Source organism: Miniopterus schreibersii, assembly GCF_964146895.1.
Source record: "Miniopterus schreibersii genome assembly, chromosome: 11".
In the NCBI taxonomy this organism is placed as follows: domain Eukaryota; kingdom Metazoa; phylum Chordata; class Mammalia; order Chiroptera; family Miniopteridae; genus Miniopterus; species Miniopterus schreibersii.
In genome coordinates this window covers 14,791,061-14,808,287 of record NC_138111.1, presented here as the reverse complement: position 1 = coordinate 14,808,287, position 17,227 = coordinate 14,791,061, and the positions used below count along the sequence as shown (strand labels likewise).

Genomic DNA, 17,227 nt, shown 5'->3' with positions numbered 1-17,227 from the left:
TCCCTTTCCCCATCCTCTTCCCTTCCACTCTCTCTAAAAATCAATGAAAAAAATCCTTGGGTGAGGATTAAAATAATAATAATAATGATAATAATAATAAATTCCTTTGTTGGACATTTTGGCTGTTTAAGTAATGCTATAGTGAACATCTTTGGTCATAAAGACATCTTTCTCGAAATCCCTAGATAGATTCTGAGGAGTGAGATTACTGGGTCAGATGGTGCAAATAATTTATACTAGTTAATCGTGCTGCCAAATTATTTGCCCAAACGGCTGGTTCAGTTTATGTTACCACCAGCAATATTGGAGAGTACCAGTTTATTGCATATTATTAAAAGATCTGTTCCTTGTATATATTCAATGTTATTGAACACTAAATAAACCTGGTTTAGATGCCAATGGAAATACAAGGCATGGCCTCTGAAAGTTTTATTGTTCTAAGGGAGTTGAAAATGTTATATAACAAAATGCAAAGTAGTTTGAAATCCAGAGCTAATTAATGTAGCTTATATAGTGAGTGCAAAAAATCCTTGTAGGATGCAGTAGTCAGGGAAACCTTCCAAGAGGAGATGATACTTGAGTTGTTTGAAAAGAGGAAGATATGAATAGTGTGCCTTTGTGGATGAGGTAAGGATAAGACTGGCCAGAGGGTCCTTACAAAGGTGCAGTTTTCATAGTTAATTTTTCTATCCTTCACAATATTTTTAGGTTAACAAAACCTGTGGGGTAATGTTTTTGTTTGTTTTAGTTTAAAGTGATTTGTTCCCTTTCTCCTTCAATGACATCATAAAAATATTCAATAAAATTTGTATGGGCGAACATGTATAGATATATGTATACACACATATTTGTATATGAAATATGTATTTTTTTTACATTGTAACTTACTTTTGGCAGTAAATAGTTAGATAACTACATCAAGAGGGTACGCTGTAATTTATTTACCTATTTCAGATATTGTTGGTTCCATAATTCACTTATTCATGTAAACCTTGGTGTTTCTAAAATAATTTTGGGCTACTGTTGATAAAAAGCTGCATTCTTAGGCAAAAAGGGACAATTATTGCCTTGTAAGTAAACTGCTGGAAGGACGGGTGATCCTGGGACACTGCCAGGATCGGGTCTCTGTCTCTCTGAGAGCTGGATTTTTCTTGCATCCACTTTATCCGGTTCCCAGTGGTTGGACCCATCTCTGCCAGCCCTGCTAGTATCCCATCTTCCTAGTTCATTCCAGAGAGGAAGGAGGGCTCACACTCCACTTCCCCCACTGTCTCCCTGTCAGGGTGGCCAGAGGGGTGAGATACTGAGAGGCCAGCTTGGGTCACATGCCCATTCTTTTTTGTCAGAAGTGTGTGTGTGCCATCATTGTCAGCTTCTCCTGGAACCACGTGTTTGGAGGGGGATGAGTGTTACCCAGAGAAAGTGCTGTTTTGTTTCAGGGCAATGGATGGACCAATACCAAGCACTCTAAATGCTTCCCTCAGGTGAGTGTGCCTGTGACTCAGAGCTTCCTAGCATCTCGTGACTGTTCTTCTACATCAGGTCATGTATATGTTTCTGACAAGGTGACATGGCTGTGGTTTCTTTTTGCTTATGTATTGTATCACAGAGTTATCTCTATTTAACTTCTGGTTATATTCTAAGAATTTGGCTGTGTCCATCTCATATGAATGTTTTACACCCGATCTTGGGGTCACTGGCTTGGTCAGAGTCTGGGGAAACATGATGCAGTGGTATTTTTGCCTTAGGATCTAGAGTGCATGCAGAGGAAAGCATAACCACAGGCCTTGCGTAGACAGGTTTTTCTGTTCACTAGACTCTTCGGTTAACTGGAGCCTTCCACTTACCAGCTGCTACTGCTGGTGCTTGTGGATTGAAGCAGACGAACAGAAAACTAGACCTTTCAGTGTTTCTGCCCTGGCAAAGGAAAGGATCCATTCACATATTCAGCAGGCCCTCGGCTTGGCATGAGGACAGTTCAGTTCCATACCGAGATACAAAGAAAGTACCATGGGAGCACAGAGGAAGGAAGTGGCTTGCAGGTTCAGAGCAGGCTTCTGGGGAAAGTAACTTCTGAACTGGTTCTGAAGTTGGAGTTTAAGGTTATTAGATAGGCCGGGGGGGGGGGGGGGCTTGTATGGAAGGTGAAAGTACAGAGGTGTGAGAGAGTATGCTGTTTTGGGGGAAACAAAATAAGAACATTCAGCTTGAAGTATTTTGGTTATTTGAAGCTTTAAAAATTGTAACATTTCTTTTGGTGTTTTAAAAACATTTTCAGAGGTTTATGGATAGTCATTAAAAATTAAAAATAAAGATGAAGGAATTAGGGTCTAGGAAAAATAAGGGAGACTTGTAAAATGGAATCAGTACATAGAAGTGCACATTGTGACACCCACCACAGTACTAAAGAGGGGACTTAACATTCAGCTGGTAGCTCCTGGCAGCGCAAGTGAAAAGGGAAATTCAGTTACAAGGTCTCCAGTGTCTGTAAGATGAACATGTTAAGATAAAAGGACAGCTTTTGCCAGCACTCAGGCCTGAGGGAAGCATTGCCTCTGCTGAGATTTATAAAGAGTTCTCTGAGCAGTATACAGAGTCATTGACAATGCCCCATTCAATAAAAGCAATTTTGCACAGGGCCGGATCAATGTCATCCAAGTTGGTAAGCTTGTAAGCATTAACTTAAGGTTTTCAGTCCCTCGGACTGTGTCTGGCTGTTTCCCATTATTCTTGTTTCTTGGACAACTGCAAAATCAGTGGGAAATACTGCAGCCCTGTTTATAGATGCGCTCTGATGACTCAGAGCCTTTGCATTGGTCCCCTATCAAGCAGTGCCGAGTTTTATAGCATTCCCTGGATTCTTTCTGATGGTAAGCCAACCAATTCTCTTTTGGATGTGATCAAACCATCCTTTGCTCATGCCAAAAACATTTGTTGCAGCCTCATTGTGCCTGCTTTTAAGCATTTCGGAGGAAGACAATGCCCGTCTGAAAATGCAGCTTGGATAGAGGATAGGAATTCACTGTGTCTGATCCTGCGTGAACACTGAGAAGTTTGGCCATGAGAGTCTTTTCTTGTTTGCTTTAATTGCCTGCGATTGCAGTGACCCAGTGCCAGTTGAGTCAGCATGTGTTGTAATTTGCAGTTTGTTCATTTGTTCATTCAAAGGATGTTTATGGATGACTTACAGTGGTGCAGGCACTGTGGGCAGGCTCTGGTGAATACAAGTTTGGTTTTTACTTTGGAAGTCTTTACAATGAGAAAGGTCAAAAAGTGAGGGTCTCACAGATAAATCCTTTCATTGTATTATATCTCCTTGCCACCAGAGGGACTCATATGCCTTTGAGGAAATTCAGCAGGCCTTTGCAAAAGCAAACAAAAAACCACAGTATTCCCAAGTCACTGTCCTCACTGTGATGTTTAAGTGTCCTAGCTTCTGTGGTCTGTGACAGGAGGGCTGCTTGGATTCTCACATCCTTGCCCTCACATCTCCAACTTTGATACATTGTTTGGCTCCAGAGACATAGGCTCTCATTTTAGTGTTTGCATGCATGTGTGTGCTTGTGTATGTGTGTGCACATGTGTGTGCGTGCGTTTGGTGAAAGTGATAGAGTGGTACATCTTTATTTTAGATTGGCTTTCTCAGGTGCAGGTGCTCTGTGTGCTGTTCGGGGTACGTGGGGGAGAGGAGCAAGTCCTAGTCTTGTTCCTCTCCTTTAGAAGCAATGTCTGTTAGACGCTGGGTTAGCCACATTCCCCAGACTGTCTCATAATGCTCTCATCTGTTACGAGACGTGTCATCCACCACTCTGACAAGTGTGTGCTTCAGTACCTGGGCACTTAGCTCTGTGGGGGATGCATTTGCTGGCTAAAGCCCAAAAATCTAATTAAAGTTGTACCTGTCACCCCGCTGGCTAATCCTGTGTGCTTTGACAGGAGCGGGTTTAATTTCAGGGTAGTTCAGCCTGAGCCCCTCTGGTTCTCACATGTGTTTGTTGATGGATAGCTCCAAATGAGATTGTGACAGCATCCAGAACATCTCTTGGTGAACCGTAATCAAAACATGGCCCTTGGAGACAGTGTCTGTAGGCTGGCTGGTTAGGGCTAAGACCACAGGCCTGAGGCAGTGTGATTTTTACCCAAGGTCAAAGCTCCCCTTGCCTTTTTTTGTTGGTTTTAATCAGCTGTAAAGATTTTGAGTTGGTGTCCTTGTAGAATCATATGCAATTTAAATGTCCTATTTTGGAAAAAGTTCTGTCTTTGCAAATTCCAGTTTCTTTTTTTTTTTTTTTTTTTAAATATATCTTTATTGATTTCAGAGAGAGATAGAAATATCAATGATGAGAGAGTCATTGATCGAGCCCAAAACCTGGGCATGTGCCCAGGAATCGAACCCCAATCGCCTGGATCCTAGGTCGACGCTCAACTACTGAGCCACGCCCGGCCGGGCTCTAATTTCTTGTAAGAGTTGCTTGAATGTGGAGACTTTGGAGTCAAACTGGATTTGAACCCTGGCTCCATCACTTGTGACTGTAACTGTGCCTCTCCAAACTGCAGCGTCCATTTCTTGTCAGAAAAACAGATTAGTTGTAGGATTATAGGAGATAGGGTATATCACTTAGTCTCATACCTGGCACATCATAAATGATCAATGAACAATAGCTGTTTTCATGATGGTGGTGATGCTGCCACCTTGGGAGCTAGAAACTTAGCAATTTCAGTAGGTGTCTTTGGAATAGTGGAAAATAGGGCTGGACTTGAGTTGGAATCAGCTTCAGCAGATGCTTAACTCTAAGCCTGTAAGTCAGTTACTTAACCTCTCTCAACAAGTGTTTTCTCCCCTAAAATGGGATTGATTATATCTACTTTAGGATTAGATAAATGAATAACAAAATATAATGCATGAGAAAACACCTACTGAGGTTCCTGGCACATAGAGGCAGATGCTCAGTGTATTACATTCCTTCTTTCTTCTTCTCCTGGTTTTAATTGCGTGGCAGGTGCTGGCTCAGAACTTTGAATGACAAACTACTGGCGGCTAGAATCTAATGGACACTCTTGACTAATAAATGTGGTCTGCCCTTTTACCAGTCAAGTCAACAAAGCTGTAAATTTCTTCCTTGGTCAACACTCACCTCTCCTCTGAAGAAAGTGCTTGTCTGTTCCTTTCTAGCTGATTGGTCCCTCCAGGAAGGGGTCAGAGCCTTCTGGAGTGACAGATTTGGAGTATCTGTGTCTCAGGCTCGGGGCTGCTGGGGGAGCTGCTTTGAAATGCTGTTCCCATCAGTTTTCATATGGAATTGCTCTAGTCCTTCTGGGGCACAAACGGAAAGGCTTTCCCTGATCTTTGGTTCTTATTTTATAGTTTCTCTGCCAGGCTCTGTCCTGGGCACTGGGAGTACAGGACAGAATAAAATCAGAAAGAGTCTCTGAAGGAGTCTAGTAGAGAAATGGAATAGAAATGCAGACAAAGAGCTAATTAAAAGATAGCATGATGAGTGCTGATAGAGGGATGGACCACATGCTTTGGGAGCACAGAGAATGGAACTGTGCTAAGTGGGATGGGAGGGAGGGAAGGCTTCACAGAGGAGGTGGATTTGAGCTGACACTTGAAGGAGATGGGAGGTGCAGATGCATTCCTGGTAGAGGGAAGGCCTGGCAGAGGCTTGGGGGGCCCAAATGAGCCGGGCACCAGGCAGAATGGTAGTGGGGCTGGAGGAGAAAGAAGGTATGTTCCATTGCATTATCGGGAGTAGGGGAGCTGGGGTGGATTTAGAGAGGTGCAGTGCCTCGCCTGGTGCCTGACAGCTGTTAAGTGACTCAGCTGGGCCTTGACCCCGCGCAGCTTCCTTTCCTCTGTCCATTACTTCAGCTTCCTGGTGAAAGCTACATTGAGTGCCTCGCTCAGAACTCCTGCAGTCCTCACAGCCAGTAACATGCTAGTTCTCCGTGACAAGGGCTGTATCGTTCCAATGGCTTCTGTTTATTTTTTTAAGCCTGTGGATTCTTTGTGCAAATGAACTCTTCTGAAGAGAAAACATATAAAAGTAGAGCTGCTCAGGGTGAAGTGAGGTAGGAGGCCTGGTCTCCCTCCCCTCTCCACCATGTCCTGCTTCTGCCACAGCCCCCAGGAGCTAAGAGGCTTCACAGAATGGGGCTTGAACACCACTGTCTCACACTAATTCTGGGAATTCATACATCACTAAGTTCCTATAGCTCATTAAGATTTTGGAGAGGTTTCCCTTGTATATTTAAAGGTAACCACTGAGCACTTTGACAAGCTTTCTCACAGCGAACCTGATAAGGGAGAAATTTGATGGATGAGAACCTTCTCACTCCCCATCTGGCCAGCGATAAAACAAACTAGCTGACCGGAGAAGGAAGTGGGGGGCCTGGCTTTCATATCTAATGTGATACTCAGATTATAGGGATATTTTATTTTTCAAATAATCCACTTTTAAAAAATCAGTCTGCTCTCAGAGAGCCCTGACATGCAAAGGCACCGCTTAGCTCAGTGTTGGCAGAGAGTGTACCTGCGAACCTTAAAGGAAAATTCCCCATTAGGGTAGAAATCGAGGCCACTCAGTTGATGCCATTGTACAGATATTGCTGTGGCAGCACCCACTTTATAGCTGGGTGATGTAGGAGAGGGTTTCTAAACTTTCCCCCTTGTCCCTGTGTTCAGAAGCACCTAAGACAGGTGCACCCAAGGGGCTTGGCAGATTCCTTAGGATGGTGGCTTCTTTCATTAGAATCAAAGAACACATTTCCATGCTTTTCCCCGAGTTGACAGTTTCTGGAGGAATGTGTAGTTAGATGATAGGGACAGTCAGCGAGGCTTGGGCATTGCTAATCCTAGGGCTTCTTGAACTCGGTTTGAAAAACCACTAATTGAGTGAAAATAACAGAAATAGATCTGGTTTTAAATCCTGATTCCAGCCCCTTTTACTTCAATTAAGTTGCTTGATCATTTCAGGCTTCAGTTTCCTGACTGGTAAATGGGTATAATCAGAGCATCTGTTTTATAGGGTTGTTGTGAGAGTTGAATGAGGTGATGGTGTTTTTGAAGGATGATTGCTGAGGGTAGAAGAGTCAGGGAGGGCTTAGTGGAAGACGTCGTGCTTGGCTGGGCCTCATAAGGTAGGCATCCTGTCTCTAGGCAGAATTGGGCAGGTTTTATTTCATTTTTCTAGTTGGAGGAGACTAGGTGGGTACAGGTTCAGGGCCTGGAGAGTGTTAATGAAGTGGCTGGGTGAGGTAAAGCTAAAGGCAAGCTAGAGCGTACTGGCGGGAGCCTGGAATGACTGCTTGTTAAGGTAGCTTCATTCCGCAGTCAACTGGGAGTCACTGAAGGGTTCTGGGCAGAAATATAATGATCAGGTGTGTGGGTGTGATTTGGTGGATGAACCTAGAGACAGGGAGACCAGTTAGGAAGCTGTTGCGATTGACCAGATGAGAGCTAAGTTCTGTGGCAGTGGGATGAGGGAGAGGGGAGGGATGAGTGTTCAGGGAGGGACACCTCTCTCAGCCTCCGCCCTTCTTCCTTTCTAGTACCTCCTCAAGGGGAGACTGACTCACCCCTTTAGTCAGAGGCAAAGATAGTCATTGGATATCCTTGCTGATGAATGAGTGGGTTACAAGTTCCAGATTCTTTTGCTTCCTAGCTGTAGACCTAGCCTGGCCTAGCCTTTGTTGGGCAGGTTACTGGCTCCTATAAGCTGCATATACCCTCCCCATTCCCAAAACACAAAAACAACTTTCAGTGTTATCAGAAAGCCCTGTTCTGGGTATGAGATTTTTAGTCTGCCATCATTTCTTATGTTCAGCTCCTTTGAGAACTCTGCGAGTGGGAGGGGTGGTTGGCAGGGTAGTATTTGGCACTTGCGTCCCTGTAGAAGCACCAAATCCTCGCTGCTTATCTCTCATGCGCCCTATATGGAGGATGTGCTATTCCCTCAGGCCTGAGTGACCTGTTGGATGACAAGGTGTGTGTGAGAGGGAGGGAGAAGAACTGAGCTTTGTGGCTAGGTGAATGGTCATTGCTGTGGCCACACGAGGAAACCTAGGAGTAGAGGTCAGCCTGAAGGATATGTGTGACGAGAAGCGGAGCTGACACTGTATCATTTCCTGTGCACCTGCTTCTGTGCTGGGCAACCATCTTGCATTCTCTCATTTAATTCTTCAGGCACCCTAGGAGTTTGTATTATTATTCCCATTTTCTGGAAAGGAAACAATCATAAAGATTTAAGTGACCTATCGTTAGCTACACAGCTTTTTAACAGTAAAGCCTGGATGCAAGGCTAGGTCTGTCTGTCTTCACAGCCCTGGAATATTGAGGGAGGTTTGGGGAAACCACCCAAGATTATCAATTTTCAGTTCTGATTGTTTTGCTCAGGCGAGACATGCCGTCTCCATGCCTCCCCTAAACATTTATTATGACTCCACTGGTGCCAAGCACATGAGCCCTTCGGCTGTCTTTGTGTTGCCATGGTAGCTGCTCTTCCTCAAGGCCACCTGAGCACACATTTCCCCCTCCCTGCAGTGGTCCTTTTACTTCTAGCCTTCTCTGACTGCTCTTCATATGAGGTCCAAGATCCCTGGTCCTGCCCTGTTCATTAGCAGGAGGGCCTCAGTCTCAGGCTGGGTATTCTGTAAGTCCTGAGCCTTCAGAAAACATGAGCTTAGGGTATTGAAATTATTGACCAAGGGAAGCGCATGTCACAGAGTGGTTTTATATTTCTTTGGCCTTAACAGTGCAGTCGGGTGGAAAGAGCACAGAATTCAGGGTCAAACAGACTTGAGTTTGAATTTCAGCACTACTACTTGTAAAGCTTTGTGAAAATCTCTCAGCCTCTGTGAGCCATAGTTTCCTTTCCATAAACACAGGACTAATAATATTTACCACGTAGGCAGTCATTAGGGTCAGAGATACTTTATGTAGAAATGCTTCGGCCATGCTTTGCTCATAGCTGGCGCTTGGGTAATAGTAGTTTCTGTTACTAGTGCTTATAATAAGAGAAGTGGTTTATACTCTTTGGTGTCCTGAGACCCTGATTATGCTGAAGGTCCTCTACCCCCCAAAATGTATACACACACAAATTTGCATAGGTTTCCAGGGGCCCATTCAAGGGACCTTAGATTAAGAACCCCTAACCTTAGGAAAGACAAAGCTACATGTCATCTGTGGGATTCTGGAACTGGTTATTTTCATGTTGTCAATTCTGTTAGGTTGGGGGACATGTGGAGGAAATGCGACACCAGATTAATAGTCTTTCTTATTTAAAACATGTAAGAAGTTCTTAACCTAGGTAGATGAATTAAAATTATATAAGCAAATGAAATGGAGAACGGAATAAATTATTGCTGACCACACACACATATTAAAACTTGAACCAGACATCAGAATATGGGTCCAATAGGTGTGTGTATAAAGGAGGGAACTGAATCTGGGAAATGATGTAAGAGGACCTATAGTTAATGTGCACATGAATTGGGCATATGCTTTACTTAGCATAATACATAAACATTTTAAAATTAAAAAGTCAGCATGATCTTTCTTGGATAGCAGGCAAATTTATTGTGAATTTAAAGATACCTAAATGGCTTAACACAGATTTTATGGTTCCTGTTCTCTCACCAGTCTTTTTATTTATTTATTATTTTTTAAAATATATCTTTATTGATTTCAGAGAGAGGAAGGAAGGAGGGGAGAGAGAGAGAGAGAAATATCAACGATGGGAATGTTATCATTGTTCGGCTGCCTCCTGCATGCCCAGCTGGGGATCGAGCCCGCAACTCGGGCATGTGCCCTGACCGGGAATCGAACCCCGATCTCCTGGATCCTAGGTCGATTTTCAACTGCTGAGCCACGCCCTCTCACCAGTCTTTAGGGGGAGGTTTCAAAAGCGAGTGCCAGGTGACTGTGTAGTGCATTGGGATCATTGCAAAAGAAATCCAAACCCTTGTCATAGTGTGGAAATGAACTGAAAATCTGGGAATCGGAGGGACCTAGGATAAGGCAGGTGCTGTTTCTTGTTGACTATGACTTTGGATAAATTACCTTTGTGAGCCCGTTTCTTCATTCATAAAATGGGAACAACCCATTTACCTCATCCATCTGTCTGTCCGTCCATCTGTCCGTCTGTCTGTCTATCCATCCAACCAATCACAAAACAGATATTTATTAGGTGCTGTTCTGGTTACCTGTTGCTGCATTCTAGAACTTGGTGTCCTGAAGCAATAATCATTTTATTATATCTCATGATTTTTGTGAGGCAGGGTTTTGTGTAGGGCTCAGCTAGGTGATTTTCTGCTCTCTGTGGTCCAGGTCACTCATTGGTATTCAGCTGGTGAGTGGACTGGTCTGGAGGGGCCATGACTCTTCAGGCACATGTCTGGTGCCTTTTGGGGAATGGCTGGAAAGCTAAGCACAGCTGGGATTGTCAGTTGCATTAAGGTAGCTATACTTCCTTAGCTGGTGACAAGGTTTCCAGAGAGGGTGTTGCAAGAGATAAGAGTTGGAAGCTGCCAGTTTCTTAAACCTGGGCTTAGAAACTGGCACAGTGTCACTTCTGCTATATTCTCTTGGTCACAGTGCCCAGATTATAGCTATAGGAGGGAAAATAGACTCCACACCCCCTTGATAAAAAGGTCAAAGAATTTATGGCTACCTTTATTTTGCCAGGAGTGCTTACTATATGCCAGGTACCTTTCTAGGTGCTAGAGATATAGCAGTAAACAAAATACACAAAAATCCCTGCCCTTGCGGAGCTTACATTCTGATGAGGAGACTATAACAAAATATCTAAATTAAATAAATACTATATTAGAAGATGCTATCAGGAAGAATAATGAAGGGAAGGAATATGGAGAGCGAGGTTGTGGTGGGGCTAGTGGTTATTTTAGGAGAGGGATGGTCAGGGAAAACGACTGAGAGATGACATTTGAGTACAGACTTAGCAATGAGGAAGCAGACTTAAGGATCTTTGCAGGCAGAGAGAGCAGCAAGCATAAAGGTTTGGAGCTGGGAATACACGTGGTATGTAAGAGAAACAGCAAGAAAACCAGGGTTGCCGAGTGGAACAGGTTGAGGGGAGAGCAGTGGGAGACGAGGTCACCAAGGCAGCCTTGCAGCCATTGTAGGTTGTGAAGGTCACCTGGGTTAATAATGAAAGTGCCTAGCACAGTGCCTTTAACTGTAGTAGCTATTTGACAGTAGCTTTTATTGCTAACAGAACCCAGGTGTGGGAGCTCCCAGGTCCTGCTCACTCCACTGCCCACTGCTCAGCCGCAGCAGCTCCTCTGTACTGGTGCATGATCTCATTCTGATTAGTAACAGCTCCCAAAACACAGTCAGGGAGGCAAAAAAAATAATGAAAGACTTGGAAGGCGAATCCTCATAATCTGCCTCTTTAACAGCGTAAGTAAGGCAGATGGGCTTTGTTCTGGTGGCTTTTGTACTTGTGTATGCACACCGTGGGTGATTCTTTTTAAAAAAAAAATCCTCACTCAAGGATATTTTTTCCATTGATTTTTAGAGAGCGTGGAAAGGGTGGGGGCAGGGAGGGGAGAGAGAGAAACACTGATGTGAGAGAGACACATCAATCGGTGACCACCTGCACTCTCACCGACTGGGGCCTGAGACTGAACCTGTAACCCAGGTACATGTCCTTGACTGGGAATTAAACTCATGACCCTTCTATGTGCGGGCTGATGCTCTAACCAGTGAGCACACTGGCCAGCGCTCATGGAAGATCTTTGAGAGATCAACTTTTCATTAGAACCATCTTTGAAAGTATTTTTATTATGGACAATTTGCACAGGGGAAATCCAAACAGTAGTCAAATATACAGAAACATAGTAGCAATTGAAGAAATGCAAATTCAAACTTGCAAAGAACCATTTCATACCAATTAAGTTAGCAAACATTTAAGAAAATGTCTGATAGTGAGAAAGCAAATCAAAAGTTAGAAAAAAAATTGTTTTATGCACAGAGCTATTCTTTGCTGTATTATCTGGAGACAGTGGGGAAATAGATAAATGAATTGTGATATACTCATTGAAATGGAGAAATCTGAAAATTGCATACTTTCAGTGAGCATCACCTAGCGACCACATCTTGCCTTTCCCTTGGACAAGTCTAGGAGGATGAGAGCCCAGTTGTAAGCTCATGTGTACCAGCTCTGTAGACCTTTCTCATCTCTACTTTTTTTTAAAATAACTATTTCCTTGACTTTATACTCTTAAACTTTTTGTTTTATAATTGTTCTTTAGTTGTGTCATTATTTAGTGGGTGTGTACTGTTTGTAGGTTGTGGTGTAATGGAGTAAATAAATAAATAATGTAGAATGGGAACAGAATAATGTAGAATTATTAAATAATGTAGAATTATTTAAAATTGTATGAAAATTATGGCTGCAGATGGACAAGGACCAATAGGAACATTTACAGTTTGAAAATGGTTTTATTTGTTGGCATGACACTGTTGTGGGAGATGTTCTTATTTTTTAACTTTAGAGTTCTGTTAATGTTGCTTTAGTATTATTTGTATAATATTTTAAAAAACCCTCTTTACTTCCTCTGGAATTGAATTTTTATTTACTGACATTTACAATTCATGATAGGTTCTTGGTCCAGTTGTTTTGGATTAAAGGTTTAGGGCAATCTTATCATCATTTGTTTGCCCAAGAGAAAAATTAACATTTAATTTTAAGGTAGTTTCTTTTTAAAAATGTTACTTAAAAAATATTTACCCCTCCATTATGAATATAGTCTATGCTTAGTGTAAAATATTTTAAAAATAGAGAAAAAATAACATCATTAAAGCAATCATTTATAATCATGTGGGTTGGTATTTCTTTCAGGTTTTTAATCAGTGCTTAAAAAAACAAACACAACTGCTTATTATGGAAAATTTCACATGCACACAAAATCAGAGAGAATGAACCTCTGTGTACTTGTCACCCAGCTTCAGCAATCAAACAGCTAACCTTATTTCATCTTTACCCTTCCCCAACTCCCTTTCTTTTAACACTGAAGTATTTTAAGCAATTCCCAGACATATTATTTCATCAGTTTTTCAGTATGTTCTTTTTTCTTTCATATTGAATGTATTGGAGTGACATTGGTTAATAAAATTAAATGGTTTTCTTTTAACAAATACCATTTTGACTTTGGAAAGGTAAATAATCTCTTAATATTACCAAAGAGCCAATTAATGTTTAGGTTTCCCTGTTTGTATAATTTAAAAATTGTTTTAAACAGTTTGCACAAATCATGATCCAGACAAGGTATACACATTGCATCAATTGATATATCTCTTTTAAAAAAACCTTAGTTTGAAATAATTCTAGACATAGAGAAAAGGTATTAAAATAATACAGAGAGTTCCCATATGACCTTCACCCAGTTCCTAATGTTACTGTCTTTCATAACTGTGGTACATTCATCAGAACCAGGAAATTAACACCAATGCAGTACTATTATTTACAGACTATTTGAGTTTTGCCAGTTTTCCCATTAATGTCCTCTTCCCATCCAGGCTCAATCCAGGGTCCACGTTGCCTTTAAGTGCCATGTCTCACTGGTCATTTATCTTATAGGTGTCCCTTAATTTGGACTTCTCTGATACATCTCATGATTACATTGAGGGCATACATTTTTGGCAATAGCACAGATGTGATGTGCTCTTATCAGTGTGTCATATCTGGAGGTGCATAATGTCAGCCTGTCTTATTACTGGTGAGGTTAGTGTTGGTCACTTGGTTAAGGTGGAGGGAAGTCTCCTAAGTTTCTCCACAATAAAGTTACTATTTTTTTTCCCTTCGTGGTAAGTATTTTATGGGGAGATACTTTGAGACTTTGTAAATATCTTGTTTCTCATCATACTTTCAAGAATCTTAGTATCTATTGATGATACCTGCTACACTTATTATTGTGGTATTTGCCTTATGGTGGTTTTCTATTTCCATGATTTCTTCTACACTTATTCGTTGTAATTCTACTGTCCTTTCTGCACTTATTTATTATGTAGTTGTTGATATCAATATGGACTAATGAATATTTGTTTCAGTCTATAGGTTGTAAGCCATTGATATCATGATTTATTTTGTTGCTCACACTGTCCCAGATTTAACCATTGGGTGCTCCTTCAGATTGATTCCTGTGCCTTTTAACATGCTCCATCATTTTTTCTTTTTAAAGAAAGTAAGAGCTGATTAATAATAGGGGGCTTTTGCTCTTATTGGTAATGAAGATTAAAAAAAAAAGATTTTATTGATTTTTAGAGAAAGAGGAAGGGAGAGGGAGAGAGAAACATCAGTGTGAGAGTGAAACTCGACTGGTTGCCTTCTGCACCCTCCCACTGGGGATCAAGCCCACAACCCAGGCATGTGCCCCAACCGGGAATTGAACCAGCAACCTTTCGGTGCATGGGACAATGCCCAACTGATGGAGCCACACAACCAGGGCCATGCCCCATCATTTTTTGAGCACTTTCTTACTTTCTAGGATCAAATTTGTCCTGGACTCATCTTGTGTTTTTCTTACCCCAGTCCGGGGGTCAACCATTTGTCCAAGATCTCTTCTTTCTGTCATCGGAGGATAATATTAAGAAACCAGATCCCAATGACAGGTGTCTTCATTGCTACTGGGGTGTCATTATTTCTAGGCCTTGTCAGTGGACAGAGATTGGAAATATATATGTGTGCATATACTGACACATGTATATACACATCTATACTTATTTCTGTGTCCAACTCTGTGTGTATGGTGTGTGTGTGGGAGAGAGAGAGGGAGAGAGAGAGGGAGGGAGAGAGAGAAAACAAAGTTAGAGGAGGCTAGAATGAACCCTGTGGAATTAGTATGAATTCATGAGTTCACACTAACCTTCCCCAGCTTTCTTAATTATTATTTAACCCGCAGGTTTTCTTTTTATTCCCCTTTCATATAATTTATTTGTTGAGTAAGTTGAGTCTTTGTTCTTTGCAATTTTCCATTCTGAATTTTGCTGATTGTGTTTTTATAATGCTGACTCTCTTTCTAGTAAATTGGTAGTTAGATAAGATACATGGTCAAATTTAGGTTTAATTTTTTGGCAAGATTTACATTACATGTGGTCATTTGTACTTCCAATAGGAGGTATATAATATTTGGTAGTTCCTGTTTTTGATGTTACTCACCATTGATGACCATTTGCAAAGTGGTGATAATTTATTATTTATTTTATTTTTATTTTTTAAAAAATATATCTTTATTGATTTCAGAGAGAGGAAAGGAGAGGGGGAGAGAGAGATAGAAACATCAATGATGAGAGAGTCACTGATTGGCTGCCTCCTGCACACCCCCGACTGGGGATCGAGCCCACAACCCGGGCATGTTGCCCTGGCTGGGAATCGAACCCCGATCGCCTGGATCCTAGGTCGACGCTCTCAACTGCTGAGCCACGCCTGGCCGGGCACAAAGTGGTGATAATTTAATCTTATTCCTTCTTCATTTATAGCTAAATACTTCTATAAAGAAAAACTTAGTTTTCATCATCTATTTAGTTACCCTGGGGTGCAGTTCATACAGGAAAGAAAGAATTCACTAGAATTCTTCAAAGGTAACTAATGATATTAGTTTCCGTTGCTGCTATAACAAATTACCATGACCTTGGTGGCTTAACACAAGTTTATTTTATAGCTCTGGAAGTCAGAAGTCTGACATGGGTCTTAGCAGGTAAAATCAAGGTGTCAGCAGGGCTGCATTCCTTCTGAAGGCTCTGGAAAAGTTCATTTCTTTGCCTTTTCCAGCTTCTAGAGGCTGCCTACATATCTAGACCCTTGGCCTACTTCCATTTTCAAAGCCAGCAATGGCTGGTGATGTCTTTTTTGTGCTTCCCCCTTTCACTTTTAAAGGTCTGTAATTATATTGGACCCATCTGGTTAATCTCTCTATTTTAAGGTCGGCTGATTAGTAAACTTAATTCCATCTGCAACTTGTATTACCTTTTGCCAACATAATTTAGCATATTCACAGATTCTGGGAATTAGGATGTGAACGTCTTTGAGGGGAGCATTATTCTGCCTGTTATAGTGATCGAAGATTTTTTGTTTTGATATTATGAACTCAGATTTTTTACATTTTTAATGTATTTTTATTCATTGTTATTATCCTCGATGTTCTAATTGTCCTCTCTTTGGATAGTCAAAAAGTTCATTCATGTTGACTCCTGAGTTCCTTAGACATGAATGTTGAGTCTTTGATGGCTTCCTTTTTTTCTGACATGAGAAGATGTCTGGGCTCACATCTTACATTGCTGGGCTCACGTCATCCCTTCCCATAAGGCAAACTTTAGTGTGCATCAGAATTACTTGGAAGGCTTATAAAAACACAGATAATTTACTGTACCAACCTACAGAATTTCTGATTTAATAGGTCTGGGGTGGGGTCCAATAATTTGCATTTGCAGTTCCCAGGTGGTGCTCATAATGATGCTCTAGGGACTATGCTTTGAGAACCACTGCTTTAAAGAACCTTGGTTCTTTTTGGTGGGAAATGGTACTTGGAGACTAGTCTGGATGCTAGGGGCGGTAATGATTCTAGGCTTTTTCAGTAAAGGAAGGAAATAACAGAAAATATAAGTTCATGTTGGTATTTCCAATTCAGATTTAGAATTACATGTTTTAACATTTATTTTATATTTGTCTTTGTTTTCTCTTAGGCTTAAAGTCTTGGCTTTTGTGACATTAATAATTACTTATTTAATAAATATGCACCGTTTCAGAATAACAATACCAGTATTACTTCTTACAACATGATACTAGAAGCAGTTTAAGATTTTTTTGCAGCAGTTTCCTTTTGTCCTTAGAAAAATACCATTAGGGATGCACAAATTACTCTGCTTTAAAGTTATTGGAAATAATTTCTGTTTGGTTAACCAGTCAACCTGCTACACAGATTCATTTTTTGTTTTTGTTCTGCTTTCAGTTTTAGGGAATTTTAATTTAATTTTCAAAATAACTAAACAGTTAAATGGTTTCAATGTAACATCCATAAAATGAGTCTACGCTATCTGTGTCCCTTCTCTCTTACTCTCCCTTCCCCTTATAGACAACCACTTAACTTATTTTATGGTTAAATAAATGACAGTATGCTGTCCATACTTTTTTTCCTCCTGGAGTCTGTCTCCTTTCCCCTCCTCCCCCGCAGCAATGTATTCTAAAGATTACTTTAGGGCAATATATTT

General features: G+C 41.3%; 1 protein-coding gene across 7 annotated transcripts in view; it reads left to right on the top strand.

The window, feature by feature from the left end:
- CDK5RAP2 (CDK5 regulatory subunit associated protein 2) overlaps positions 1 to 17,227 on the top strand; it is a 157,157-nt gene that overhangs the window by 49,737 nt on the left and 90,193 nt on the right. The gene's annotated exons all lie outside the window — the stretch shown is intronic.